We start from the raw sequence: 15178 nt of genomic DNA on the forward strand, positions 1-15178 counted from the left end.
ATATAGAAGAGTTCTAGTGATATAACAAAATAAGCGCTTACATCAAATATTTTTTTAAAATTTTATTTATTTATTTGAAAGATAGAGTTATGGAGAGAGAGGGACAGAGAGAAAGGGAAAGAGAGAGATCTTCCATCTGCTGGTTCACACCCCAAAATGGTCGCAACAGCCAGAGCTGATCAGAAGCCAGGAACCAGGAGTTTCTGAGTCTTCCCTGTGAATACAGGGTCCCAAGCACTTGGGCTATCTTCCACTGCTTTTGCAGGTGCATGAGCAGGATTGGCAGAGCTCCAGCCGTTGCAGCCATCTGGGGAGTGAACAAGCAGATGGAAGACCACTCTCTCTTTCTCTCTCTGCCTCTGCCTCTTTGTAACTCTACCTTTTCAATAAATAAATAAATTTTTTAAATAATACAAGACTTTTCTCTCTGTCTCTCCCAGTCTCTGTCTGTAACTCTACCTCTCAAATTAGAAAAAAAAAAAAGTATAAATTTTCCCTAAGAACAAAGATGCAAATAAAAGTGCTATCCAGGGGCTGGCTTTGCACTTGTCATTTGAGATGCCAGAATGCAGACTTGAGTCCTGGATACTCTGTTTCTGACCTAGCTTCCTGCTAATGTGCCTAAGAAGACGGTGGTAGATGGTTCAACTTCACAGGCCCCTGCCACTCATGTAGGACACCAAGAGGGAGCTCCTGGCTCCTGGCTTCAGCCTGGCCCAGCCCCAGCTGCTGTGGCCATTTGGGAGGTGAACCAGTGGATGGAAGACCTCTTTCCCCACCCTCCCCAACCCCCATCTCTATCTTTCCATCTCTCTCTGTAGTTTTTCTCAAATAAATACATAAATCTTTAAAAAGAAAGTATAATTCAGTGTCCATTGCTTTCTGTATAACAAGTCTAGCAAAATAACATTTAAAGTTTTCATTAACAGAAAAATAACTTAAATTGCTTTCTGTGATTGTCTAATATTTCAATTTTCATAAGTAGACCAGGTATAATTGCTAAAAAATAAATAAGTTAGGTAAATGTGATATAAATTTTAATAAGCTACATGTAATTAAAAACTTTAGATATTAAGTGATGGCAAAGTCATTCCCAAGTGAATTAAAATACTGAAATATCAGCTCCTCTATGGGAAAGCACATGTTTCTAGAATTATAAAAAATAGTCATAAATTGCTGGTATATGGCAACAAGCCAAAGTTTATTACTTCCTTGGGTTTTTTTCCCCACTGAAAATTAAGATCCAGAGAGGATAATTCAAAGTGGATGAATAAAAGTGCTTTGCCGTCATCTCTGCCAAAGGGAAGAACCAGGGTGACAGAGAAATGACCACATTTTGAGTTGAGTGACTGAGGGAGAGAACTCTGCAACTCAGCAGGTGAGGGGTGGGAACACCACACAGTATGGGGATGTGGGAAGTCAGCGTCAAGAGAGGAACAAAGTGCACTGGACCATAGTGCCAGCTCCCAAGAGAAGCTCCACAAAGCTGCGTAAAATCAAGCAGGAGGGGCCGGTGCTGTGGTGTAGCAGGTAAAGTCGCTGCCTGCAGTGCCAGCATCCTATATGGGCACTGGTTTGAGTCCCAGCTGCTCTACTTCTGGTCCAACTCTTTGCTATGGCCTGGGAAAGCAGTGGAAGATGGCCCAAGTCCTTGGGCCCCTGCATCCACGTGGGAGACCTGGAAGAAGCTTTTGGCTCCTGGATTCGGATCGGTGTAGCTCCAGCCATTGTGGCCAGTTGGGGAGTGAACCAGAGGATGGAAGCCCTCTCTCTCTGTCTCTACCTCTCTCTGTGTAAATAAACCTTTAAAAAAATTGAGCAGAAAGCACAGCAATCCCCATCACCACTGCAGACTGGGGACTACAATTACAAGAGGATTCCACAGTCCTCACAGGCTCTAACTCATTTAGGGACTGTCTGCGGGCAGACACATTGGGTCCCCAAGCATCTAGGACTCAATCTGCTTCACCACAGTTCCATGTGTAGACTGGAGACACTGCTAGATTCCATCCTGTTACATAGGTCAACAGGTGATCCCTGCCCAAAGCCACAGAGTCCATAAGTGCCTCACAGGGCAAAAGACAGGCATCTCAGCTCTTGGAACTCTGATTTGGTGGCTATCATTTTACAAGTTCCAGTGATACCTGTGTCCAGATACCTCAGGACTTGAGGATGATCCCTTCTGTGTCCCACAAAACTGAAATAGTGGCTGATGCCATCACGCAGCAGAGTGCCATTAGCACTCAGTTCCACAGGGCCTGTGGGCACATACATCTAGAAGCACAAGTCTATGGCACTGTCACACCACTATTTCTGGAACTGCTACCGATTGGACTATTGGAGCACTCCTGGATATCATGACATTGCAACTAAAGGAATCACCCGAAATCTATACTTCTGAGCTCATCTAGAAGCAAAGGCATGCCATCTACCCAAGCAAGAGCTTACTTTCCATTTATATGCAAATGTCTTTTCCTTTGAAATCTACTCTATGAAACTGGAAGCAGCAAGTGATATACCAGATGTGCAGACGTCAATGTGCAAGAGACATGAAAACACAATGGAGCATGCCACCAGCAAGGGAACACAGGACTTCTCCAGAAACAGATCCCAATTTGAAGGAAATCTGTGTGAAGTGACTGAACAAAATGAAAAATGCTGGTTGATAGAGAATGTTGAAAGATGACTGGGAATACAGATCGGTTTCTGAGAAACTAGGAAAACAATTAGTGAAACAAAGACAACATTCAATACACAAAATCAGTCAGAATCTTTGAACCGAAATGTCAATCAACAAAATTTAAAAAGTTGAAAGCTTCAATGTCAGAGGAGAGGAAGTAAAAGAAAGTCTGAATTTGAGGACAGGTCTTCTGAAATAACCAGGTGAGACAAAGATATGAAAAAGGAAGGAAGGAAGGAAGGAAGGAAGGAAGGAAGGAAGGAAGGAAGGAAGGAAGGAAGGAAAGGGAGGGGAGGAGGGGAGGGGGGAAGGGGGAAGGGGGGAAGGGGGGAAGGAAGGAAACCTATGAGCTATTTGGAATATCTCCCAGTGAGCAAATATTTGTAGTATGGGGGCGGCTCCCCTAAATTGATGGGGAAAGGCATTGAAAGCCTATATAAGGAATTTATAACTGAAAACTTCCCAAGACTTGAAAGAGAAATGGACATCCAGATCCAGGAAGCTCAAAGGACACCTATTAAACCCAAAGAGGCTTTCTCCAAGGCAGGCTGTAGTCAGTGAAAGCCAAAGATAAAGACAGAAGTATAAAACCAGCAAGAGAAAAGTGTCAAAACTCTAAATGAGCAGCAGACTCCTCAGCAGGAACATTATGGGCCAGAAGAAAACAGGAGGATATATTCAAATCCTCAAAGAACACACTGCAGCCAAGAACACTATATCCAGCAAAGATTATTCCTCAGAAGTGAAGGAGAAATAAATGATTTCTTAGACAAGCAAAAACTGAGCGAATTCATCGCCAGCAAAAGTGCCCTATAAGAGACGCTTCAGGGAGTTCTACACTAGAAGCAAAAGGGTAACTGCCATCATGAAAACACCAGTGGGTGACACGAGGACAGGAAAGCCTCACAGAGCTGCCCTTTGGGCCTGCTCCTGCTATCTGCCAGCAGCATCTGGATCTGGGCCCCTGGGGGACCAACTCACCTTTCCCACATACAATAACCCCTACACAAGCCACCAGCCGGGCTGTCCTGGCTCCCCACCCTACGAAGGAAGAGCCTTGGGCAGAAGGAAGTGTATATTCTTGGTCCATCCGTTTACCTGGTTGAAATACCCCAATCATGGTACCTTACTTAGTCTTGCAGGCTGGTGGCAGGATTTAACAGGTAAATCTGTGCCTGGCACTCGGTACCTGCTCAAGGGAAACGATGTGGGATCCCCCAAATTGATGTATTATACACCATACACATACACCACACAACATATACCATTCATACAACACACCACACACTCACATACACCACACACACTCACATGCATATCACACACAAACACCACACACACCGTACACACGCACTCAATATGCTACACATAGACTCACACACATCACACATATATTGCTTTTTTGTTTTTTTGTTTTGTTTTTTTTTTTTTTTTTTTTTTTGACTGGCAGAGTGGACAGTGAGAGAGAGAGACAGAGAGAGAAAGGTCTTCCTTTTGCCGTTGGTTCACCCTCCAATGGCCGCCGCTGCAGCCGGCGCACCGCGCTGATCCGTTGGCAGGAGCCAGGATCCAGGTGCTTTTCCTGGTCTCCCATGGGGTGCAGGGCCCAAGCACCTGGGCCATCCTCCACTGCACTCCCTGGCCATAGCAGAGAGCTGGCCTGGAAGAGGGGCAACCGGGACAGAATCCGGCGCCCCAACCGGGACTAGAACCCGGTGTGCCGGCGCCGCGAGGTGGAGGATTAGCCTATTGAGCCACGGCGCCGGCTCCATCACACATATATTGCATACACACACAATTCACACATGCATACCACAATATACTACACATACACTCACACTCCTAACACACCTCACATTTACTACACATGCACTCACATACATATCACACATATACTACAAATACATACACCACACCCACATGCACCACAAATACATTCACACACACACTACACATAAACTATACATACACCCACACAACACACAGTTCACAACACACACATACTACACATACACTCATACACACCACACAAACTTCATAACTCACACATGTATACCACAATAGACTATACATACACAGCCAGCACACCCCCCATCTACACATACATTCACACACATATACTACACATGCACGCACATGCACAACACACACACACTGCAAATACACTCACACACTCTACACATACTCTATGCATTCATACACACACCCACATAATTCACACATGCACACTGTATACCACATAGAACATACCACACAGACACAACACATACACTCCCCACATAACTAATACACCACACAACTCATACACATCCTCCACACCACACACGCGCACACACACACACACACCCCACAATACCTCATTAAGGTAGCTGCATTTCCCTTCTTCGCAGGCACCTAGGGAAGCGTCCGCAGCCGCAGCAGCGCCTCCACGCGCAAAATCCCCGTGGCTGCCAGGGACACGCCATGGCGTCCCGCCAGGCGGCGGCCGCGGCCGAGGCGTCCCGACCGTCGCCGCCTCCCTCGGCGTCCGCGAGCGAGCGGAGCCCGGGCCCGCCGCCCCCAGCCCCGCCCGCCGCTGCCCGGGCCCGCCCCGCGCCGCGTTGCCATGGGGACCCTGCAGCCCGCCCCCCGGCCCGCCCGCGCCCCCCGCTGGCTCGCACGTGCGGCTTTGTCAGACGCTGCAGTCCCACAGCTGTGGCCAAGCCCACACTGGGGCTGCCTCCGGGGCCGCGGGGACCCCAGGCCGGGCCTGCGAGCCAGGCCGCCCCGCGGGGTGCTGGCGGACCTCAGCCCTGCTCCGACTGCCGCGCGGGGCTCCTCGGAGACTGTCGGGGGGCAGGCGCTCCCGACTCCATCCGCCTGTGAGGCCGTGGGGAGCTGCGGCGCTTGTTTGCCTGCTGGTGAGTGCATTGGGTTTGTGTCAGGTGCCTCTGGGACCCTGAGCGGGGGTCGCTGTCTCAGTTGCTGACTTTGCAGGGGGCGGGGCCGGCATCCTGAAGAAGTTAGTTACCCGCAGCCCCTCTGGGCCGGCAGAACCCCCGCGTTGGTCCCCTGGCTGGGGAACGGAGTCACCCGGGATATTTATGGAGCAACCGGTAGCAGGCTGGGCGGTGGGGTGGGGACCCGGCTTGTTTGCGGGTTTCCACTCGCCCGGCTCTTTCCGATGGGGAAAGTGTGCGCTTTATAAATACACCACAGCCTGTGAGGTCCCATGACAACGGGCTGGGGTGGGCTGCCAGGACTGTGTTGTCCTTTCTTTTTTGTTAGCGTTGCCGCTGCGGTTCCAGTGCGGGAGAACGTGAACCCTGGGTGGGAAGGGGCCCCTTGGTTGAAGTTCGTTAAGAAGCCGGCCCACGCAGGGTGTGTGCGTCGCTTCCGTGGGCCCCAGGTTGCTCCTGCTGCCGTCTGCGGGTCAGGGTGGCTGAGAAGTTGTCGTTTCCCAGGGTAACTGGGATACAGGCATCGTTGGCTGAAATGAGTTTTAAGTTAAGATTGATGACTGATGGGTGCATGGGTGGGTGCGATTTACTTTTGTAAACTATTCAGACAGCAGCAAACCCCAGCCCGTGAGGCTGTCACACAGGGTGATCCTGTGCAGAAAAGTTAAACAATTCTCAGTGGCAGTGAGTCCTGCTGCTCCTGCTTCCCTGGTCTGTGTGCTGAGGCACTGGATCCTCAGCTGAGGTTAACTGGCTGTCAGTCCCCACAGTTAAGGTCATGGCCTTGCTCACCCAGGGTCAGCAGCTTGCTGTCAACTCTGGGGTCAGGCTGTGTCCCCAGGGCCTCAGGAGCCACAGGGAGATGCTGGGCAGAGCCTGGGTAGGACTAGAGATCATGATACTGGTCCCTTGAGCCCTTGGTATAGCTGTTAGAGGACTACAAGCTTCTCTGAGCCTGTTGTGGGCCCGGCACTGCTCTGGGTGTCCGGGAGTCCATGTCTTACACAGTCAGGGGTGGGGGGTCAGAGTAGGAGGGTCTTGTGCCAGCAAGACAGATGTGAGTGGAAATCTGGTCCCACACCTGCCATGGGATTATGGACTGGTGCCTCAGTTTCTCCAGCTGTAAATAGGGTCATGTGTTACCCACTGGCAGCTTGCTGCGGGATGGAGGGAGGAAACTCCGTGAGGGTGAACTCTGAGGATGAGACACAGGGGCTGCAGTGGACACAGCAGGAGTGCCTGGTCCACTCCAGGTCTAGCACACTCAGCATGGCATTCCAGCCGACCTTCTAGAAATTCAGCTGCAGGACTTCTTCATTATTTATTTATTTGAAAGGCAGAGTTACAGAGAGGCAGAGAGAGAAAGAGGTCTTGCATCCGCTGGTTCACTCCCCAAATGGCCACAATGGCTGGAGCTGTGCTGATCTGAAGCCAGGAGCTTCTTCCAGGTCTCCCACATATGTGCAGGAGCCCAAGGACTTGGGCCATCTTCTACTGCTTTCCCAGGCCTTAGCAGAGAGCTGGACCGGAAGTGGAGCAGCTGGGTCTCTAACTGGCACCCCAGTGGGATGCCAGCACTGCAGGCGGTGGCTTTACCACAGTGCTGGCCCCCTGCAGGACTTTACAAAAGGAAATGGTACCTATTAATAATACAAGCCTGCTAAATGAATATGTGAGGAAGGCCTTTTCATTTCTAGTCATTCAAATCATCCCTAGCCTGTAGTCTCTGAGTAAATGACTTTGCATCTTGGAATATCCCAGCTAGACTTGAAGCATGAGGTACAATTTGTGTGTGTGTGTGTGAAAAGAATCTTAGGCTCAGCTTAAATGAACCGTGTCTTGTGTGGCCTTTGCCAGAGCAGGGTTGCCTCTGTCCACTCCCAAGTTCTTAGTCCTTAAATGGTCCCTTTCAGAAGGATCCCGTGTGGTGCTTGCACTGGCAGTAAACTGAAAGAATAAATTGGCTGGCTGTGACCTTGGGCGCCAAGGAGGCTTGGGGATCCTGGTCAGCTGACCCTGACTTTCTGCTGTTGTTGCCTTGGGGAGCCTGTGCCCTGTCCAGGGGACTGTGGCCATGGCCTTCTTGTTCCTGGGTCATGGCTGGGGGCCCTGGTGGGGGGACCTGTATGCACAATGGGGGCACCCTGCACAGGCCCCGGCAGATGAAATTGAAGGTCTAAAATCTTTAGTGGCTACAGGGCATCTGCGCCTCTGTCTTCTTCATGATCTTTTTTTTTTTTTAAATAAACTCCAAAAATTTTTGTCTGCAAAACAAACTAGCTGCCTGAATTCGTCTGTTAACAACATGTGTGACACCCTGAAGGCTTCTGAGGGCCCCCAACTTCCCTGCCATGAGCACTGGGTGTGGGGGCTGGTGCTGGGGGCCAGGGCACCTATGCATTCATTGCTGTTCAAGTCAGTGAGATCCAGGAGCCTGCTTGTCCTCCACCCATCAGTCCTAAAGCCCTTCTCTGTACCACTCAGATCTGATCTCCCTCCCCTCCCTTTTTCCCTTCCCTCTCTCTCTTTTTTCCTCTCTTCAGTCCTTCATTCCTCCTTAGGTACCTCTAGTTCCGTGCTCTGCCGTCCTCTCCCCCCAGGCCCTGGCTTAGCATCACACCCTTCCAGGAGGCCTGTGAGTGCACCAGGGTAGAGAGGCCGCTTCTCTCTGGGCTTCTGGGCGGGGGGCCGATCCCTGCTGCGCAGCTGCCCCACAACAATGGTGAGGAGATAGTGGGGGCGTGGCCCCTGTCTGGCCTCAGTTTTTCTGTATCACTGTCTATTTACACATGGATAATTTTTTTTCTTATAGGATTTAAAAAAAAAAATAAAAAGACACCAGCACAGCCGTTTGGTGCAAGTGTGGACATAGCAGGGCTTTTTGTTCAAGATAAGGAATAATTGCTTCCACTTGAGGCTCGAGTGGGCACAGCCTCCCGTAATTAGGCCTCCTGTCTGGAAAGCTCTGGCACAGTCGCTCTATCTGTGAGCGGCTGGGGCTGCCTCTCAGCTCTTTGCTAAAGGCTCTATCGGCCAGGATGACTAAACCTTTCAGTATTTTTGAAGCAATTCTTTTTTTCTAAATGAGGAGGTAAAAGGCATGAGGATCAGTCAGCCGCTCGCTGCTCACACCTTAGCGTTTTCCATGTGTTCCCCAGGGAGCCTCCAAGGGCCTGGGGTTGGGGAAGTTTGCCCATGTTGGGTGAAGTGGGTCACCCAAGTCGCCCTGTCCGTAAACCTGCCCGCTGCCCTCCTGGCTGCAGTTCTGGGCTGTCCCTTTCCTGCCCAGGAGGGAGGCAGGTGAAGGTAAAGGCAGTGCCAGTTTCGGGAATTTTCTATCTTTGAACTAAATGCAATTCCAGTCAAAAGCAACCTGGGAAACTTTCTTGCAAAAAAGAAAAAAAAGTTTTTCAGAAGCAGAATTACATTCAATGTCCTTTCTTTTTTAGTTTCTCGACCACATTTTTCCTTAGAGAGATTTAGGACAGCTAAGTACAAATTAAATTTTCCACACGTCAACAGTCATGGCGACAGCTGGCTTTCATTGCGCAAGAACTGGGGCTGGGAACCGCTGGGGAGCAGCGTGAGGCTTTGTTCCTTACTTTTAAACAGGTTGGCTCCTCTCCCGATTACAAACGCAATACATGTACTTTGTAGAAATTGATACGTTGCTGAGAGGCATCAGGAGGAAAAACGAGGATTCCTGGAAGCTCCCACCCCAGCACCGCAGCGTCAGCTGTTCTTCCCTGTGTCTCCTTTGTCGGATGTTGGGTAGGATTTGTTTCTGGGGCCTCAAGCCGACAGGGTGTCCCCATGCAAGGCGGCTGGATGGGGCTGCCCTGGTGCCCAGCCTCTCCTGCCCAGCTGGTCTGGCATTTCTCCCATCTTGTCAGCGAGAATGACAGTGTCAGACACTTGGTCCCATCCTTGGCATCTGAAGGGTGCTGGGATGGATGGGTTCCCCAAAACAAAGAGGTGATTGAAGAGGCACTGGCCTGTGTGCCCGTGGGACTGGAGTGACTGGCCGTGACCTCAACACGGGCACAGTGGCCGGGACAGGGGCCACCTTGCTCTGTCTCTGCAAACTTCCTTCTTCGGGAGCTGCCTCTGGCGGCTGCAGGCTCCTCCGCACCTCATAGCTGCTCTGCAGGCGGATGTTGGTTGACTGCGTAGAAGCGTTTGGCTCCTCTGAACCTCACCTTCCTCATCGTCGAAGGAACTCTTACTTTCGGGTGCTTTTCCCACCCTGGACACACACACACCTCACCCCCACCCCCACCCCGCCACTTGTGCCTCTGGATCTGTCTTGCTTAGGCTGTGAGTCACCAGGCCTTGCTGTTCCCACCTCTCTCTGAACCGCCTCTTCTGAATGAGAAATGAAAGGTGGCCCTTGTACTCTGTGTTTATGGGAACGTGCGATCTGGCTGGGTAATGACTGTGGCACAGGATCTAAATGCCCAAGAGACAGAGCCGGAGCTGATGAGGACTGTACCATTGGCTGAGGGACAGGCCTACCCAGGCAGGGGGACGGCCTTGGGAAGCAGACAGGGGTGAGCAGGGAGAAGTGGTCTGAGCAGGATGGCGCTGCCAAGCACAAGGCCAGGAGGCCACAGGTGCCAGTCCTGGAAGGGCCTCGGGTTGCAGCAACTCCATTAGTGGATCACGCTGAGCATCCAGGAGTTACTGTCCTCCACTTGACACCTCCCAGGTTCTCCTAAGAGCTAAAGGATGCCATTCGCAATGGCTTTATTTATTTATTTATTTATTTATTTACTTAAGAGACAGAGAGAGTTCCCATTTATACATTTACTCCACAAATACCCACTACAGCTGGGGATAGGCTAAAGCGGGGAGCCAGGAACTCAAGCTAGGTCTCTCACTCAGCTGATGGGACCCCAGCTGCTTCAGCCATCACCTGCTGCCTTGCAGAGTCTGCATTAACAGGAAGCTGGAATCAGGAGCCAGAACTGGGGACTGAACTCAGGCTTCCTGTGTGGGATCCATCCATCTTAACTGACCTGCTAACCTCTAGGCAGAATGTCCATCCTGGCTCCTGTTTTTAAATTACATAAAGAGGGGCCAGCAATGCAGCACAGTGGGTTAACACCCTGGCCTGAAGCGCCGGCATCCCATTTGGGTGCCGGTTCGAGACCCGGCCAGCTCTCTGCTATGGCCTGAGAAAGCAGTGGATGATGGCCCAAGTCCTTGGGCCCCTGCGCCCACGTGGGAGACCCAGAAGAAGCTCCTGGTTCCTGGCTTCAGATCGGCACAGCTCCAGCCATCGTGGCCAATTGGGGAGTGAACCAGCGGATAGAAGACCTCGCGCATGTGCGCTCTCTCTCGCTCGCTCTCACTCGCTCTCACTCGCTCACTCTCTGCCTCTCCTCGCTCTGTGTAACTCTGACTTTCAAATAAATAAACAAATCTTTTTTTAAAAAAAGCTTTTATGTTGAAGTAACTACAGCCACATGCAGTTTAGAAGTAATACAGAGAGCGCATGAGCCTTTTTCCACCCTCTCCGTGACAACACCTTGAAAAAGGATACAGACAGCCTCTGGGCGCAAGGGCAACACTGACTTGGTGAACACAGAGCGGCCGTCACCACAGGACCACCACCCCCCCGCCCCGTGGTCTGTGTCACCTCTGCCTGTTCTCCCCTAACCTCCAAGAGCCACTAACCTAAACTCTGTCACCACATTTGGCCATTTAGGAATATTAGATAAAGGCAGTCAGATGTGTGTAATCACTGGGATTGTCTCTTTGTAGTCAGCATAATTCCCTCAAGAGTCCCTCAGGCTGTTGTGGCTCTATGAGGACTGGGCCGGACACAGTCCCTCCCCTGGTGGCAGCCACTCCCCAGGGGACTCTCTCCTCTGAGTGGACCCTTCCCCCAAGTGCTTCTCCCTTGGTGATGGACACAGCCGCAGGGACTCTCTCCTGGTGAGGGCCTTCCCTGGGGATTGTCTCCTCGTGAGTGGACACTTCCCTCTGGGGACGCCCTCCTGGTGATAGACATTTCCTCCGGGCACGCCTCCTAAGTGGACACTCTCTGGTGACAGAGCCGGGCTCTGTGTTTCCACCCTGGCCCCTCTGTGCTGTGTGTCCTGCCCTTGGGGTCCTCAGCCTGACATGGATTGTCCCAGGTTGGCCGTCCCTCGGCCATAGTTGAATTTTCTGGCAGGCAGGGCTCAGGCTCCCTCGGGCAAAGCAGGGACCTCAGGGGATGGGCTCTCCTTTGGGGTGAGCTGCCTGGGGAGGAGAAGCAGACCCCTAGGGGGCAGGGTGAGGGGTCGCTGTGGGCAGGCAGCCTTCCCCTGCAGAGCCTGCATCGTGAAGTTACCAAACTAAGCACAAATGGCTTTCACTGTGGCCCCCAGCAGACCTCCATGGTCACCAAGAGCCCTTCAGCCTTGTGGACCCATTTGGGTCTTTGGCTCGTGAATAAGATAACTGGACATAAAAACTGGAATGTCCACCACTACTTCCCAACAGATACTTCTCCCTGTGGGGCTGATCCCCACCCCCCAGCTCCAGATCCTTTTCCTGAGGAGCTGTTGAAAATCATTTAGCTATTGCTGCCTAATAGATTACCTCGGCCCTGTTTAAAACAATAGTAGGGGCGGGCATTGTGGCACAGTGGGTTAAGCCACAGCCTGTGATGCCAGCATCCTACATGGGTATTCGTGTGAGTCCCAGCTGTTCCAATCCAGCTCCTGCCAATGCACCTGGGAAGGCACTTGGACCCCTGTCACCCATGTGTGAGACCCAGATGGAGTTTCAGTCTCCTGCTTTTGGCCTGATCCAGCTCTGGATATTGTGGTCATTTGGGAGAGTGAACCAGTGGATCAGAGACCTCTCTCTGTTTCTCCCTTTCTCTATGTAACTATGCCTTTCAAATAAATAAATAAATCTTTAAAAATATTTATTTTGTCTATTTGAAAGGTAGAGATAAAGAAATGGAGAGAGAGACACACACACACACAGACACACAGAGATCTTCCATCTGCTGGTTCATTCCTCAAATGGCCACAACAACCAGGCTGAAGCCAGGAGCCAAGAGCTTCTTCCAGGTCTCTCACATGGATGCAGGGTCCAAGCACTTGGACCATCCTCCACTGCTTTCCTAGGCACATTAGTAGAGAGGTGGATTGGAAGTGGAGCAGGCAGAACTCAAACCAGTGCCCATATGGGATGCTGACATTGCAGGCTGAGGCTTAGCCTTCTACGCCACAGTGCTGGCCCCGGTAAATATTTTTTAAAAAATAAATAACAGTAAACACTTATTAACTCAGTTTACTCTGGGTGGAACAGGAATTTGGATACAGCGTGGCCTTGGCTCAGAGTCTCTCGTGCGGCCCAACTGGGTGGAGTCCAAGGTACGTTCCCCATCTGACACCTGGACAGGGCTGAGGCTCCGTCTCCAAGGTGACTGTCTTGTGGCAAGGTGGTGCTGCTGTTGGCTGGCCTCAGCTCCTCCCCACGTGGCTTCCTGGAGCGAATGACCCAGCAGGGAAGACAGGAGCCACAGTGGGGTGTGACCTGGCTTCGAAGTCCCCTTGCCATTTCTGCAGTGCCCTGTTGGACTCTAGTGTCCATGGTCACCCTTCTCATAGTAGGAGGGACCGCACAAGGGTGTGGATGCCAAGGTGTGGCATTCCTGGGCTGTGGGGGCGGGGCGTAGCTGCTCCTTGGAGTGTGTCATCCCAGAGAGAGGCGTCCCTCACCCCATGTAGGGACAAGAGGGCCCCTCCAGTTCTCACCTGCCATGATCCCCCACTTTTTGGACTGTCACGCCTGGGCTGGCACTGAATTGCCTGGTTCGTCCTGACTCATAGGCCAGTTCTGTGTTCCCGGTGGGCTGGGCGTGGCCTCTGTTCCTCAGGGGATCCCATTGCCAGCCTCCTGGGTCAGGCAGTGTCAGCAGAGGGGATGTCTCGGGGGTGGTGGCAGCAGGTCTGTCCTTCCCTGAGTGGACTTGGAAACATCCAGATGGGCAAGGGCTGCCTGCTAGAGGACTTGTCCGTCAGGGAACAGGAACAGAGTAACCACGGGCCGTGTGGTTATATCCGTCGACAACAAGGGGACCCAGGCCCAAGGAAATCACTTTGGTTTTTAAAAAATTTAAAGCTGGGACTGGCACAGTGAGTTAGGTTACTACTTGGGGTGCCCTTATCCCATGTTGGGGCTCTGCTTCCAATCCAGCTTCCTGCTAATGCCTCCTAGGAGGCAGCAGGTGATACCTAAGTACTTGGGTCTCTGTCTTCCATGTGGGAGACCCAGGTAGAGTTCCTGGCTCCTGGCTTTGCAGTCATTTGGGGAATGAACCAGTGGAGGGAAGATCTCTATATCTCTGTCACTCTGCCTTTCAAATAAATAAATCCTTTAAGAACACACACACACACACAATTTAAAGTTGGAATAAGAATCCATTGGGGCTGGCACTGTAGCATAGTAGACTAAGCCTCCACATGCAGCACTGGCATCCCACATGGGCACCAGCTCAAGTCCCAGCTGCTCTACTTCTGATCCAGCTCTCTGCTATGGCCTGGGAAAGCAGTAGAAGATGGCCCAAGTGCTTGGGGCCCAGCACCCATGTGGGAAACCCAGAGAAAGCCCCTGGCTCCTGGCTTCAGATCAGCCCAGCTCTAACAGTTGTGGCCATTTGGGGAGTGAACTAGCGAATGGAGGATCTCTCTGTCTCTCTCTTTCTTTCATTCTCTCTCTACCTCTCAAATAAACAAAGAAATCTTTAAAAAAAAAATAGAAAAAAAAAGGCATTACCAGTCAGTTTTTCCATCTAAACCTCAAAGGAACCCTATACCATTACTTATAGACTCTCTTCCAAAACAGTGAAGGAGCCCTTCTGGAGGACCTGGGTAGAGGAGGCAGGTGCTGGGCCTTGCCTGAACAGCCTCTGTTGCCAGGTCTCCCTGAGGCTCCAGCTTCAGCGGCTGGGAGCACTTTGAAATCCTCTGTCTGCAGCCAGCAGGGCCTCTGCATTTCCCCAGCTCCCATGGCCATCTCATTGTTAGCCCAAAAGAAGGCCTATGTGGCCCCCGTATGTCCCCTCAATGCCTGCTGACCCGTCTTCCCTGAAGGAGTCTGCGGCCCCAAATCTGCCCAGAGAGGCCCACTGGGGCAGAAGCAGGAGGGTAGTTGTGGGCGGTCCGCGAGTGCACTGGCCCCACCAGGCACCCGTTAAACTTTAACCAGCCCGGAGGATGGTGTTTTTCAGGTCACTAGGCAAACAGGCACTTCCAGGATCAGCAAGCCAAGCCCCCATCAGGCTACGCAATGACACGGAAATGCAAATACGCCATCGTTCTGTGACCCAAATTGTGAAAGCTAGAAAAAGGAAGTTGTGTTTTGTTGGTGCATGGAGTTGAGCGCCACAGGAAAGGTAGGCTCCTCGTCGGGAGGCTGGTGAGTGGGGCTGGGTTCCTGGGATCCTGGCTGAGCCCTTGGGTCCTGTCTGGTGTCGCAAGGCGGACTGTGGGGTGGCAGGAGGTGCTCAGGGCAGGAGACGTTTGAGGAGACAGATTTTTTTGAGGCAGGAAGC

At 51.7% G+C, this 15178-nt stretch overlaps 1 protein-coding gene across 6 annotated transcripts in view; it reads left to right on the forward strand.

Moving 5' to 3' along the window:
- The first annotated feature begins 5327 nt into the window (after positions 1–5327).
- FGD3 (FYVE, RhoGEF and PH domain containing 3) overlaps positions 5328–15178 on the forward strand; it is a 55157-nt gene continuing 45306 nt past the window's right edge. For 4 of the 6 annotated variants that reach the window (XM_070050003.1, XM_008256969.4, XM_070050006.1 and 1 more), the window contains exon 1: positions 14866–15019. The gene's annotated coding sequence lies outside the window, so the exon portion shown is untranslated. Of the gene's footprint in view, positions 5581–14865; positions 15043–15178 lie in introns of those variants that run through there. The other 2 variants (XM_008256978.4, XM_070050001.1) reach the window with 2 other exon arrangements.

The sequence above is a fragment of the Oryctolagus cuniculus genome, chromosome 1, assembly GCF_964237555.1.
Source record: "Oryctolagus cuniculus chromosome 1, mOryCun1.1, whole genome shotgun sequence".
Classification (NCBI taxonomy): Eukaryota; Metazoa; Chordata; class Mammalia; order Lagomorpha; family Leporidae; genus Oryctolagus; species Oryctolagus cuniculus.